The sequence below is a fragment of the Ictidomys tridecemlineatus genome, chromosome 1 (assembly GCF_052094955.1).
Source record: "Ictidomys tridecemlineatus isolate mIctTri1 chromosome 1, mIctTri1.hap1, whole genome shotgun sequence".
In the NCBI taxonomy this organism is placed as follows: domain Eukaryota; kingdom Metazoa; phylum Chordata; class Mammalia; order Rodentia; family Sciuridae; genus Ictidomys; species Ictidomys tridecemlineatus.
This window is the reverse complement of record NC_135477.1, coordinates 217,205,398-217,220,742: the sequence shown is the minus strand read 5'-3', so window position 1 is coordinate 217,220,742 and position 15,345 is coordinate 217,205,398. Positions and strand designations below refer to the sequence as shown.

Below are 15,345 nucleotides of genomic sequence, written 5' to 3'. Positions count from 1 at the left end.
CAGGAATTGACTGACATGTAGAAAGCCCTCAATAAACATCAGTTCTCTCCCCACTGAGCAATTGCAATTCCTACAAATAGTCAAAGATGAGCTATAAATATAAGATTCTGAGGTTTAGGCCAATCTGTTGCATGGAATTTCCAAAAACTTAAAGAACAATCAATTTTTTAAAATTTAATCAATCAATGAGCTGATGTTATTTCAGTGTGATCAATGTAAACCTAAGAGTTCTTGTTCATTCCAAATTATTTCACAAATACATATACTGAGTTATTGCCCCCAATTTAAATGAAACAATACTTGTAGTACTGCTGCTTCATGTAGAATTAGATTAAGAAGTAAATGTCCCAAGTATGGGGTTCCCATCCACCTTCCTTTATCCTTTCAACAAATACTTATTGAGTACCTGCTAAGTGCTAAGCATTGCTCAATGTTTTGGGAATATAGCAATGAACAAAATGACAAAATCCCTATGCCTATTTACCTTACATGCTAGAGGAGGAAGACAGACACTGTATAAATAAGTAAACACTAAACTAATAAGTAAAATAAATTTAATAGTTAATGAGTAAAATTTATGATGTGAGATGGTGATGTGTACAAAGATAAAAATAACAAGTGAGCAAGAGGAGGAAACTAAATTCGTACTGAATGCAGTGGTCAGGAAGACATTCTCTAAAATGATAAGATGTGAATAAGAGTCTGAAGGAGGTGTGGGAGCCAGCCCTGCCAGGGTCCCCAAGTGCCCAGAGATGTCATGATAAATTTGAAGTACAGCTTGCAGATGGGGCTGAGTGATCAGGGGAGACAAGAGTAAAGAAGAGGTCTGAGAGGTCAGATGTAACTGGGATCTTGCAAGACATAGCTGCTTACAAGACATATTTAGACACAGCCCCTTAGAGGAATAGAAACTGACCTTTCAAGGACACAGATGTCATGGGAGAGGCAGGAAGTAGCACCAAGTTCCAACCTGATGACACCCAGTTTTGCTCCCTCTAGAACCCAGACTCAGAACCCCCTCTCAATGTATTCTTGCAGCAACAATGAAAATATAATAACATTAAATATAAATATACATAAATAATGTATATAATTTTATATAATATAAATATGCATTTAACATCACTAACGAATCAAAGGGCAGTCCTCAGACTAACAAAGGTAGCAGGCTATCCTTTGAAAACCACTACCCAAGATGTGACAGGACACTATCCAGCAGGAAGGAGTTGCCAAGAAGGGCAAGAGGTGCCAGCAAAGGCAGATGGTATCTGCAGGAAGCCTACCTCACTGGGACTGGGCAGCCAATGATTAGCACAAAAGGTAAAGGAAAAGGCAACTCGAAGCTTACAGATTAAAACTGGAAATCTGAGCTCTTCGCCGTTTCATCCACAGATTTAATGGTTGGCAGGTTGGAGTTTTATTTTCAGTGATTACCTAGAAGAGAAATCTGTACTGGAAACCTCCACATAGAGTCCGATAACACAGCCAGCAAGACCTTAGAAAGCCTGCTTCACCCAAAGAAATGATGATGATGATGATGATGATGATGATGATGATGATGATGATGATGTTGTTGTTGTTAGTGATCTGGTCACCTGGATGGCTCCCTGTTCAGCACTAGGCACTTATATGAATTAATCAGGAAATTCCTGGTGATATATAGCTTCCCACTTACCAGAGGAAACCAAAGATAATCATATTATTGAAACATTAAACACATGGCTATGCATTGTTTTCTCCCTGGCTAGTCATGGGGATTTAGGAAATGCTTCCTATTAGCAATTCTGGCATTCATCTAAAACAAAAAACAAAAAGCTAAAATTTTGGCAACATTTCAGCCCAATAAACTGCCTACTGTTGCACAGCGTTAACTAACACAGAGGAGAAACCAGGCATAATGTCACAGGATGGTGAAATGTCACCATTATCTTATAGCTATTTTCCCATCTAATGTGAGATTTTCCCCTTGTTTGGGCATAGCATTCATCTCCTAAGGCACGTTCAGAGGTTACTAGCTTACACACTGGGAGATGAGACAGAGAACTGGGGTCAGGGTGGGGGCGAATCCTAAAGAAGGCATAAACTGGCTGTGTTTTTAATTATCTTGAGCCAAATGAAGTGTTTGCTTTAAGTTGTGAAATTCCCTGCAATAATTATCTTAGTGGAAAATTTAATAAAGCTACCATAACATGATCAGAAGCCTTGGTAAGCATGTAAATTATTTATTTGTAAGTAATTACTTTCCTTCGGCAGCTCTAAGGTAAAATATACTTCATAGGAAATAAAATGCACAGCAGCTCTGTCTTCCCTAATGTGAATTGCAAGAGCACATTTTGCAGCACATTCCAACTTGGAATCCACCAATGTCAAACTAGTTCCTAAGTTTGGGATAAAAATAATATTGCCAGTTCCCTTTACTACCTAACAATCATGCCCAGTCTCATATTAACAACCACAACAAAAACCCACAGCGTTAGCAAAATTGTGACTGTGGCAATTTATAGTGATATTCAGGGTTTTTAAAAATCCAGCAATGCCAACAAACAGAAACTGAGAATTGGAAAAAATTAAATATGAACATTCAAGTATGTGTTTCATATCTAAGAAGAGATGTCCCTTTTGTTAAACGTACACATACAAACATACACACATATACACAGGCTTTTTAGACCTCATGATTTTAAAAACGAAAAACAGCTGCACGAAATTATACAATCAAATTTTAATTTCAAAACAGCAAAGTAATGAAAGGCATAACAGCTACATCAGATTTGTAAAAAGAAACTGGATTTCATTAAGAAGTGAATTAAGCTTTTTTACAACAAATTCTCTATTTAGCACAAAATTTGTGGATTCTAAGTGAAGGCTTTCCCAACAACTACGTGAAAACGCCTCTGAGTTAAAAAATAAAATAAAAGCGTAAAATAAAAAGAAAGGAAGGAAGGAAGAAAAACTTAATCTGGAAACTATTTGGGTATAAAAAAAAACTATTTCAAACTTCATGGTTTCTACTAGTCCATCATGGCACAGTACTATAAAAATAGTTGCTGTTGTTATTTTCTTTCTTTTATAGAAAAACTAGAAGCTGAGTGTGTGCTAATGAGGGACTAGAACATCAGGGAGGTTGACCAGGCAGTCTTGGTGACCAAGACTGGTTTCACTTTGGTGCTTCTCTTCCTAATGGCTTTGTCCCTATCATACTGGCTGATGCTCCCCACAGTTGGGAGGCCAGCAGGAGTCTGCAAGCAGCAGGCCAGGCCCTGCATTGCTTTCCTCCACCTCAGCAGGGAAATCTGTTCCCCTCACTCTGCTAACAAGAAGGACTGCATTCAGGCATGGAAACACTAAGGAATGGTAAACCAGTTGTTCCTGAAACACTGCACCCAAAGCATTTCTCTGCACCCAGGAACCCATGCTGCAAAAGCTCATAGATGTCATTTCTCTTCCATGGAAATTGAAGTAATTTGTGTGAACCCTGACCAGTTCTCAGGAGGCAAAGAAAAGATAAGTTAAGTACCTTCCATTTTGAAGATTGGGGAGCTAATGACAGAGCACCCCTTCATGGGGGCAGAGGTAGGTACAGAAGGCATTTCATAAGCTACACACCCTTAAGCTATCCTCCAGAGAAAGCTACCTCCTTTAGAAATTTTGAAAATAAATACACATAAAATATCATTTCCTCATTTCATCATTTTCAGATTTGATGTCCATGTATCAGATACATATACTAAAATGTAGAAAATAGAAAAGACAGAATTAGAAAAAGAAAAACTAAAATAACATATTGTGTAATTGTATGTGCTTCCCCCAAGCCCATTTACATGGTCATTTTAGTCTATTTTTACATTAGCTATATGGGTGTTAGTAGTACCCACCTGTATGGTGAAATATCTACTAGTACTCTGTATACTAAATGAAAATAAAACTTGTAACATTCCCTGAGAATTTCTATATTATTTAATGATACTTGAAATTGTGCACAGACTACTTTTGAACTCCATGATCAACTTGACTTTAAGACGTGAAATCTGTGTTTTGGAAGCTTTAGAATGATTGAAAGAGGTTCACTAATCTGGAAGCTCCCAAGCATTACTTGTAGAAAAAAAGATATCAATTATGTAAATAATTTTAAAATGTAGTAGGCTGCTATGAATTTAAGAATTCATTTTTGAATGTCAGAATGTCACTAAATTCATAGTGAGTCTTGCTGTGTGTGTCCATCCCCCCACCCCCATCCCAAGCAACACAGTCTAAATATATAACCATTCTCATGTGCAACTATCAAAAATTGTGTGCAACTATCAAAACTTGCCTTCCTGGCATCCTTTGTCCCTTTGCTGACTACATAAATTCCTATGATCATTATTGAAACTCCTTTCCATGTTTGGGGCATAACCCAACATATATATCCCCTCTCACCAGCAGGGGAGGGCCTGTAATACAGGCCTAGCCAATCAGGGCACTCTGTCCTGTGACTGGTGCAGTGAAAGGTATGTGGCCCAAGACAGACCAATCAATCTCTGAGATTTGATTGGGGAGAGGGGTGGTCAGATACAGAAAGAGTTAAAGGGTTTGTTTTCTCTTTGGAGACCACTGGCTATAAATAATATGTAGACCTAGTTCCCTGAGGCCTTGTTTTGTTTCCTAGCTTCAAAGAAACTACCTCACATGATGCCCATACAGAGGGCAGGCAAGCAAAGCAAGAAAAGGAAAAGAGAAAAAGACTTAGCTCCACAACACCATTTAAGTTCCTGATGCTTAACTATCCCTGCTTGACCTAAAGTTATGGGAGTCAGTAAAGTCATTTTCAATTTGGTTTACTTTCATGAGAATCTTGACTAATACTAGGCATGAAAAAAAAAAAACTTGTTTGTTGCTAAAAGATTTCAAACCACAAAAATGGATGACCAATGCACTACCCTCGAAACTCTTATCTTTCCTTGGTTGTCACAATGCCACACTCTCCTAGTTGTTGCTTTGAACTTGTGATCCTTCCTGCTTTGTCTCCCCAGTTGTTCCTTGAAGGCTGAGGTACTGTGTTCCTGGTTTCAGCTACGTGTATCTCTCTACATATTTCCTCATCTGATTTTATCTACCTACCTTATGTCTAGTACACGTGATGAATTGGTTCTTAGCATCGATTCCATTCTCCTTGTGGAGAGTCCACCTGTACTGTAGAGGCTGGAAAGGTAAAAACGACATTTTGCAGACTATCTTGCAGTAAGAGTTCTGAATAATAGATGCCCAAGCCTGACATGATCCAGTGAAATATTTAGAAGACAGAAGTGGAGCAGGGGCTATTTTCTTATCATGTATGGTTATTGTTGTTGTCAAATAGGGATGTGGAAATGTTGGGTTTGGGGCAGCAGTTTCCCTATGTGGAATCCCTGTGTGATGGCAGGGTATCTAGAGGATTATGACAGTCATGGTGATAGCAGTCCTTTGTTCCCAAGATGCCAGTCACACTGTGTATTCTCAAACTGTAGAGGTTTGGTGGCAACCTTCTGGGACCATCTTCTTGGGGCTAATTAGAAGGTCTTGTTCTGAGGGTCATCTCAGGAAGACTACTTCTTCAGTCTTCTGAATGATTTTGCAATTCTGTAAAATGCTGGGAGTGTTTGCCACCCAATTTTTCTAGAACTCCACTCTCCACTATTGACAAGAGGATAAAATTTTAAAACTGTTCTATAGTCCATAAGGCCAAGCTTGATGGGCCTACTACTTCTCAGACTAGCCTTGGCTCCTGTCAGTTTCCTCTACACCTTCACACAACGATAAGCCCAGTCCTCCTTTATGTCTCTGTTAGTGGCACATGTTACCCTGTTTTCCTGGACCTTGCTCTCCCTCTTGATTCCCTGATAAATATCTATGCAGCCTTCACAAACTTTTACAGAGAGGTTAGTTGTCTGTAAGATAACAGTTCCTATCAAACACTTTTAGAATAATCAGCTTCATGTATTATAACTTTTGTTTTCAAGGTTATCTTTCTACTAGAATTAAAACTCACTGAAGGTACTGAATTTTTCTCAGTTTCCCCTGAGCCGATTATAGTATACAAAATTTAAGTGAACAGACTAAAACCTTCTCAATTTATGAAATGTTTCAGAGGTTTAATTTCAATTCCTTTCAGTTCCATCTCCTGGGAGAGATGATAAGATCAGAAATAAAATGTTTCTACTTCGAGAAGACATTACCTACATATGAAAACTTTATTAGCATCACTTCTTACAGAACTTCAAGAAAGTTTTCCACCACCAGGCTCCACTACAAAGTCATCTAAAGTCAAGGAAACTTCAATTGTGTCCCCCCAATACACACAACCTTGATTCTTCCCCATAGATGTTCTGCCTTTCCAGTCTCTCCCTCAAATTCATGGAAAGGAGATAGGTTACTTTAATAACATTTCTCTTTTGTTATCCTCAAAGCTTTCTATTGTGTGCTCTTATAGAATTTATAGAATTTCTCTAAACCTGATTTAAATTAAGGTGTCTCACTTTGTTATCTAGGAATAAAGTGATAGATACTAACAGGAAATTGTTAGTAAACTTAATAAAAAATAATATGTAGTGTAACTAACAGACCATTTTAGTAATCCTATCCTTCTCAATGCTTGAAGAAGGATTAAAGTTTACTTCTTAAAAAGGTAAAAGCATGAACCAGAAAATATGTAGTAATGCTGTTAACAGGGATACCTGTGCCATGATGGTGTGTTATGGTGCTCATTCCTTCAGCAACTCAATAGAAAATAGCAGCCCTTATTGATCCTTTGTTCCTATTAGAAGGAAGAAAATGCCAAATGCCATTCTAAATAGGAGTTGGATGTAAGACATTTAAACTTCAAAGATTTCATGGAAGAAAACAATCCTCTAAAGTGGGTTTCTAAGTCCCAGAGGGCCGCAGGTCCAGTCAGTACTTAAACTTCCATCCTTTGAGATGTGTCTGGTAGACATCATCATCATCTGCTGCAGTTATTATTATAGAATCTCTACTTTTCCTTCCCCTCATGCCTCTCTCAACATGATCTCTTGTATGTTGATACTGAACCAACTTTCACCAAAAAAAAAAAAATCTTATTCTCAGATTTTAATTTCTGAGGTAGGCTAACTGAATTTCCTTGGCCATGATTGATGTAAGGGGAGTGGTGTGATTCAGTCCTTTGCAGAAGTTCCTATGACTCATCTTGTGACCATGGCTGGAACTGGCCGTCTTTAGCATTAGCCCTTTTAATCTGCGTTGGAAATGCTGCTTAGAGACAACCGATTGCTAGTACATGTCAACAAGAGCACACAAAGAAAAGAAAAACAAACAAACAAAACAGAAAGTTCTATTAGGCTGGCTGAACATACAGGGAATATTAGAACAAAGATTAAGGTTACTTTCCATGGGAACAGGTAGAAAGCTATCCCCATGGGTTCAATAAGTTATTTACAAGGACATTTTTTTCTCTCATTCTGTAAGTCCTAAGATCTCCAAGAAATTGATTTGATCTGTCGATTTACCCTTCACCCCAACTCTCAAGCAAATCAGAATTGTAAATTCTAACTCAAGACTGCCCACAATCCTTCACTAGGATTATTATATACTGAAGTGAAAGAAACAGAAATATACTTTCTCCTTCCTTTTGAAATTCTCAATAGCAGTATTGTAAGCCTAGAGTTACTAGCTGCGGTATTTTCTTGCCTGATAAACCTATCTGTACTCAATGACAATGAGAACATCACAGAGAAAAGCAGACATAAGAGTGTGATTGGGCCCCTAAGGTCACAGAGGCACAGTAGTTTCTCCATCTCTTCCTCTGATTTAGGATCTGCCCTTTTCCAGACACCCCTTTCTTACATGGGGTAACTTAGGTTTCTGCCACTTGCAACTGAAAGAGTCCTAATTAATAAATCATATTCTGAATCATCAAAACAGTTAAAGAATTAATTGCTCCAATTACATATTTCATAATTGGAAAAGACAGAATACCTAGATCTTCATAGAGTCCAAAATATTTTCCACATGCCATAGTTAGTTATCACCTTTCAAAACAAGCCTCAGAAGAAAGGATCCTAGGAAGATGGCAGAGTAGAGAACACCAAGAATCTCTCCCCCACCCAGACAACAATTTGGGGATACTGGAGTCTAATGAGGCTTGGAACTTTTGGGAGAAGTCCTGAACAATCAATTTCAGTTCTTTGTGCAGTAGCAGCTAGGCATCCCTGCCCCCAGCCCATGGCAGACAGCTGTGCCTCTGTATCTGGAGCAGCATACGCACACCTTACAGGAGCCAGAGTGGCCAAAAAGCACCCTGTCCTTCAATTATTGCAAAACACTGCTTTGGTTTCTGGCTATTTTTTAAAAAAATATTTTTTAGTTGCAGATGGTCACAATATCTTTATTTTATTTATTTGTTTTTATGTGATGCTAAGGATCAAACCCAGTGTCTCACACATGCTAAGCAAATAATGCCCTACCACTGAGCCACAACCCCAGCCATCTAACTGCTAGTTCTGATCACAGAGGTGAAGACAAAGAGGCATAAGGTCACTGTTGTTGCTCCTCCTCTCATTGTTCCACTTCCTCCCCCTCCAGCTGAAGTGACTACCAGGAGACTCAAAGGGCAAAGACTTTCCTTTTGCTTTCCTTCATTTTTTGCTTTTTCCTCTTCTGGGAGCCAGACATTAAAGATTAGAACATTCAAAAGCAAGTGTACGTACTGGGAAAATTAGAAGTGACCCACAGCTGCCCAGAGGGAGGCTCAGGTGCAGACTCAGAAAAATACCTGAGAAGACTTTGAATTTATGTTCTGATCCTGGGCAGAAAAATCACCTGCAACATTTTTTTTTAAATAATAAAAATTCCCAAACCCCAAGGAAGGAAAAAAAAAAACATAATTTCCATAGTTAACACAAAGGTCAACAGATTTATACTCAAATGTCAGCTTAAAAAATAACAACAAAATCATAGGCATAAAAGAAACAAGTAAGTATGGCCAAAAGAAAAAAAATAAACCAACAGAAATTGTACCTGAAAAAACATCTGTCAGCATATCTACTAAACAAAGACTCTAAAATAACCATCTGAAAGATGTTCAAGAACTAAAGAAAGATGTGAAAAATGTGAAGAAAATAATGCATGAGCAAAATGAAAATATTAGTAAAGAGAGAGAAAACCTAACAAAAAAGTAAAAAATTCTAGTACCGAGTATTGAATTTAGGGGCACTTGACCACTGAGCCACATTCCCAGCCCTATTTTGTATTTTTTTAGAGAAAAGGTCTCACTGAGTTGCTAGTGCCTGGCAGTTGTGAGATTGGCTTTGAACTCATGATCCTCCTGCCTCTGCCTCCCAAGCTGCTGGGATTACAGGCATGTGCCACCATACCCAGAAATAATTTTTAATGAAAAAAAAATACCAAGAGCAAATTGAGAAGATATAAGAATGAATCAGGAAATTTGAAGATAGGAAAATGAAAATTGTCAAGTCTGAGGAAATTAGATTGAAGAACAAAAGAACAAACGATTGATGAACAGATCTTAGAGGACCTGTGAGATACCATTCAGCCCACCAATATACTCATTGCAGAAGTGCAAGGAGAGAAGAACAGAGAGAATATTGGATGAAGTAATAGTTGAACACTTCCCAAGTTTGATAAAAGACATAAATATGAATGTCTAATTAGCTCAACAAATTCCAAGTAATACAAACACAAATAGACCCACACTGGGACACATTAGAATCAAACTTTCCAAAATCAAAGGGAAAATCTTGAAAGTAGCAAGCAAGAAGTGTGTTAAACCATCAAAGGTATATTCTTCAATAAGATTATCAGAGATGTTAGAGGGCAGAAGAGAATAGACCAATGTAGTTAAAGTGCTAAATGACTAAAAAGACCAAAAAAATGTCATCTAAGAATCCTGTGTCCAATGAAATTATGCTCCAAAGTAAAGAAGAAATTAAGGCATTCCAGAGGTAATCTGGGAGAAAGGAACAAACAAAAAGCAGAGGGAGTTTGTGACGACTACACCTACCCTGTACTTTTGTTCAGGCAATCCTGAAGGATGAATTGAAAGGACATTAGACAGTAACTCTAAAGTGGTATGAAGATGATCTCAATGAAAGTAAATACGTGGGCAATAATAAATGCTGGCATGGTTATTGTACATGATTTATGAGACTACTGTACTGCACTGTTGTATCGTTCATTTGTTTTGTTCCATTTGGGAGGATTACTAGGGATTGAACTCAAGAGGCTCTCTACCACTGAGCTCCATCCCCAGCCTTTTAAAAAATTTTTTTATTGTGAGACCAGTTCTCAATAACTTGCTTAGGGTCTTACTAAGTTGCTGTGGCTAGTCTTGAACTTCCAATCCTCTTGCCTCAGCCTCCTGAGTCACTGGGATTTTCAGCATATGCCAAGATGCATGACTAAATTGCTATACTTTTTTTTTTAAAAAAAGCAATTTGTCTAAAAACTAGTATTATTTTAATATTTTTTGTGACTCCATATTTTGTTTCTACTTAATTCAAGTGACTAATGCTTTTTTTAAAAAGTGATTTATGTTTGGGGGCATGTAACATATAAAGATGTAATTTGTAATAACCAGTGAAAAGGGTTGAGATAGAGCTGCAAAGAAGCATACTTTGTATGTTGTTAAAGTTAAGATGGTATAAATTCAAATTAGTGTTTTATAATTAGGATTTTAAATGTAGTACCTATGGTAACCACAAAGAAAATAGCTATGGAATATGTGCCAAAGAAGTTGAGAAAGTGTTTTAAATGTTTTACAACAACAAATTAGCTAAACACAAAAGAAGACAGCAGTATGGGAAGTAAGGGACAAAAATGCTATAAAACTAGGAAACAAATAGAATTTTTAAAATCCCCCCTTTTCAAGAACTACTTTAAATGGATTAAACTCTTCAATCAAAAGAGACATTGGCAGAATGGATTTTAAAAAACAAGATACAATGTTGTCTGTTTAGACATATTCACTCTATGTTACTCAACCACAAAGAAGAATAAAATTATGGCATTTGCTGATAAATGGATGCAACTGAAATAAGTGAAATAAGCTAGTTCCCCCAAACCAAAGCCAAAAAAAAATGTTTTCTCTAATATGTGGATGCTAACCCACCATAAGGGAGGGTAGGGAGGAAAATAGAAGTCTACTGGATTAGACAAAGGGAAATGAAAGGAAAGGAGTGGGGAGGGGAATAGGAAGGACAGTAGAATTAATCACACATAACTTTCCTAGCCTTGTATTTGAATATATGACCAGGGTTATTCCATGTCATATACAACCACAAGAATAGGATCCTAATTGAATAAGTTATATTCCATGTATGTATAATATGTTAAAATACATTCTACTGTCATACATAACTAAAAAGAACAAATTAAAATAAATTTTTAAAAATGTAGACCAGATAGGGCTGGGGTTGTGGTTCAGTGGTAGAGCGCTCGCTTCGCATGTGTGAGACCCTAGGTTCGATCCTCAGCACCACATAAAAATAAATAAGTGAAATAAAGGTATTGTGTCCAACTACAACTAAAAAAAAAATCTTGTGTCCACCTATAATTAAAAAATAATTTTTCTAAAAAAATGTAGACCAGATAAGTTGAAAATGAAAGGATGGGAGAAGATATGGTACAACAATAGTAACAAAAAGAAAGCAGGGGTGGCTATGCTAACACCAGACAAAGCAGACATTGAATCAAAAATGTTTCCAAAGACAAAGAAGGATACTATATGTTAGTAAGTTTCAAAGCAGAAAGAAGATATAACAGTTTAAATGGGTAATTATTGATCAATGAGTATAAAGTTTCAGTTTTATAAAATGAAGAGTTCTGGAGATAGGTGGTAGTGGTAGTGCTTGCACACTATGCATGTCTTTAAAAACACTCAAGTGTACAATTAAAAATTTTCTAGATGTAAATTATATGTATATGAATGCTATCACAATAAAAAAATGAGGGAAAAAAAACAAGCCTACCATCTTTCAAACTGACTGCATTACAGGTGACCAGGGTTTCAAATTGCATAATAAAGCAGAACACTGAAAGCATGATCTATAGAAGAAAAAAATGATATGTCAGATTTCATTAAAATTAAGAACTTTTAAGATAGTCATTAGGGTACATATCTATAATCCCACTATTCAGGGTGCCAAGGCCAGAGGATCACAATTTCAAGGCCAGCATGGGCAAATTCACGAGAGCCTGTCTCAAAAAATATATGACGATTGTAACTCAGTGGTAGAGGATCCCCAACTTTAGTTCCTAGTAACACACACACACACACACACACACACACACACACACACACAGAGGGAGAGACAGACAGACAGACAGACAGACAGACAGACAGACAGACACAGCATTAGGGCTAGGGTTATAGCTCAATGGTAGAGTGGTTGCTTAGCCTGTATGAGGCTATGAGGTCATGGGTTCTATCCTCAGAACTACAAAAGGAATAAAGAAAAATAAAATGCCATTAATAAAGAAAAAGCCACAGATTGGGAAAAAGATATTTGTTCTTTTGATTTGTTAAATCAGAATCCATAGAATACAAACCAATAACAAAAGACAATTAGTTAAAGGATTTGAACAGTATTTCATAAATTAGTTTCCCAAAAGGCCAATAAGTATATAAAAATGTATTCGATATCATTATTAATTAGAGAAATAAAAAATCAAAACTGTAATGAGATACTACTACACATTCACTAGACCAACTAAAATTAAAAATACTGACAAACATCACATATGGGCACAAAGGCAAAAGAACTAGGGTTTTCATATATCACTAGTAGGAATAAAAATTAGTTGGAAGACCCTTAGCATTTATTATTGCTAAATCATGTGTGCCTGTTCTAGTTCTAGCTAGCTACTAAAATTAAAATGAGATGTGTCTATCAAAATCCCAATAGACATTGTCATAACCGAAAAATTAAGCATCCATCAAGAGTAGAGAGATATATCCATACAGTGGACTACTCTAACCACCGTTAAAAATAAAGAACAAACTATTATTTATCACAGGCAAGAATAAAGATGAATATCATACGCAAAATGACAATAATGTTGAGCATAAGAAACCAGATATGGTGCATGATTCCATCCTATAAAATGTAAAACCAAGCTATGATGACAAAAGTAAGGATGGCAGTCACCTCTGAATGGAGGACAAGAGGACAATTTAACTGGGAAGGCAAAAGAGGGAAATTTTAAAATATTGTTTTGCATCTTGATTACATAGTTACACATAGGCAAAAATTCAATGATCTGTACACTTAAGATTTACATACTTGTCTGTTATATCTCATTGGAGGAAAATAAGAAAATACCAAAAAACATGTCCTAATTTTCCATGTTTTATCATTTTAATGATTTATCCTTCAACATGCAAAAACAGGCACCCAAAGGGAGTGAAACGGAGATAATTTTAAACGGATGTGTGCAGTACAACTGTGAAGCCCAGATTTCTGCCTAACTAAGCTGGGTGACACTGTTTACGAAGTAAGTATTTGAGAGTAGTTTGGGAACAAGATGTGACAAACCAATGAGCAGAAGTGATTTATCACCTTTCTTGACCCACAAAATCACAACAAGCTGAATTAACATGTTCTTTGCAAGTCAGGGAAAATAAAAGTCATCTCATCTAGCTTTAGAAACCCTCTCTAAGAACTATGTATTGTGCTGACCTCTGCCTTGAGAGTACTATGTTATTACATTACTATTTAATTTTATAAATATATCCACCTCTTACAAAAGCACCCTCAAATAATTATATTTTCTCTTATTTTCAAATTATCTTAGAAAGCCCCATAAATGACAGAGCATTAATAAAACAGAATGTTTCTAGCTAATCATTAAAGTACAATAAACATGACAAAAAGCATGTCTAGGCAAATACACATGCTCACAAATATTATTCAATCTCTTTTCAAGGCTCTTGCATGCTGACCTTATCAATCCAATTAGATGGTTACCCATTTCCAAAGCAAAGTTAAAAACAGGAAACATCATTAAGAAAAATGGGCAAAGGTTAGCTTCCTGGAGAATTATTCTTGCAAGAAGTGTCTGATTTTTGTCAATTTGTTTTGAGAAGTGACAATTGCTACTGGATTCGGCTGTTCTATGCTGTTTTACTGAGGAAATCTAGTGGCTATTGTTGAACACAACATTTTAGAACTGGAAGAGACCTTGGGTATAATATAATGCATCTTTCTTACCCTCATTCAAAGGGTAAGAAAATTGTGGGCCAGAAAGTTTTAATTACTTGCACCTGGTCAAATATTTGGGGCATGCCTAGGTATCCTTACAAATGTACTTTAAAACTAGCCTCGAAGCTATAAAGCTTAAAGGAAAACATACATATTTCACAAAGGAAAGTTTAGCTTATAAATTGTGGGGAATCTGCCATTTCTAGTTAATTTCCACTGAAATATTGGCAAGGTCCTGACCTTACATCCAATATGCAGAACAATTGTTCTGAACCTCACAACTAATGTGGGTCTAAAACTAAACCAGGAGCCCTGAAAATGGCAAAAAAAAAAAATGGGGAGGGGGACACTTTTAAATATGAATAATAGAGGAGGATAAGTTCTGGGTTTCCTGGCTTGTGATATATTGCAATGGTCTTCAATCTTATTTTCTACCTAAATTCAATCTTTGGGGGGGTCATTCTCCAGAATAACCTGTACTGTCTTCCTAAACTGCAGATTTTACCCTCCAATATAATCCGCATCACCTCTTTTTGTCAAAATTTTCACCACTGTGACCAGAAGACCTGACAAGAACAACATAGAGGAGGAAAAGTTTATGGGGGCTCAGCTTCAGAGGTATCAGTCCTTAGGCTGCCAAGTTCATTGATCTGGGCCCAAGGTGGGGCAGAACATCAAGGTAGAAGTGTGTAGCAGAGGAAAGCTGCTTAGGACATGGCCACCAGGAAGCAGAGAAAGAGAGAGAGCTCTGCTCACTAGGGACAAAATGTATACCCTAAAGTCATGTCCCCAGTGACCTACCTCCTAAGCCTATGACTACCACCCAATTACTCCATTCAAGTGGATTTAAGCACTGATTAGTTCAATCACTTCACCACTAAACTGTCTTGCATTGTCTCCCACGTGAGCTTTTTTGGGACACCTCATATCTAAACTATAACACTGCCTATCTTAATTGAGTTTCCTAGAAGCAGGTGCTGACACCAAAATGCATATCAAGGTCATTTATAACAGAATTACCAAGAAAAACAAGGAGCAGGAAGTGGAAAAGGGAAGGAAGAAGACTGGGCAATCATTCATCATTCAAGGTGAAGGTTTAACTCTGACTCACTGCTGCAGGCCACTCTTAACACAG

The 15,345-nt window shown here is 37.0% G+C and overlaps 1 protein-coding gene across 6 annotated transcripts in view; it reads right to left on the bottom strand.

Moving 5' to 3' along the window:
• Pde4d (phosphodiesterase 4D) overlaps positions 1-15,345 on the bottom strand; it is a 1,337,035-nt gene that overhangs the window by 1,055,064 nt on the left and 266,626 nt on the right. Inside the window, exon 2 of one of the 6 annotated variants that reach the window (XM_078016212.1) lies at positions 5,101-5,181. The exons of the other annotated variants lie outside the window; for them this stretch is intronic. The gene's annotated coding sequence lies outside the window, so the exon portion shown is untranslated. The remainder of the gene's footprint in view (positions 1-5,100; positions 5,182-15,345) is intronic. 6 annotated transcript variants of the gene reach the window in all.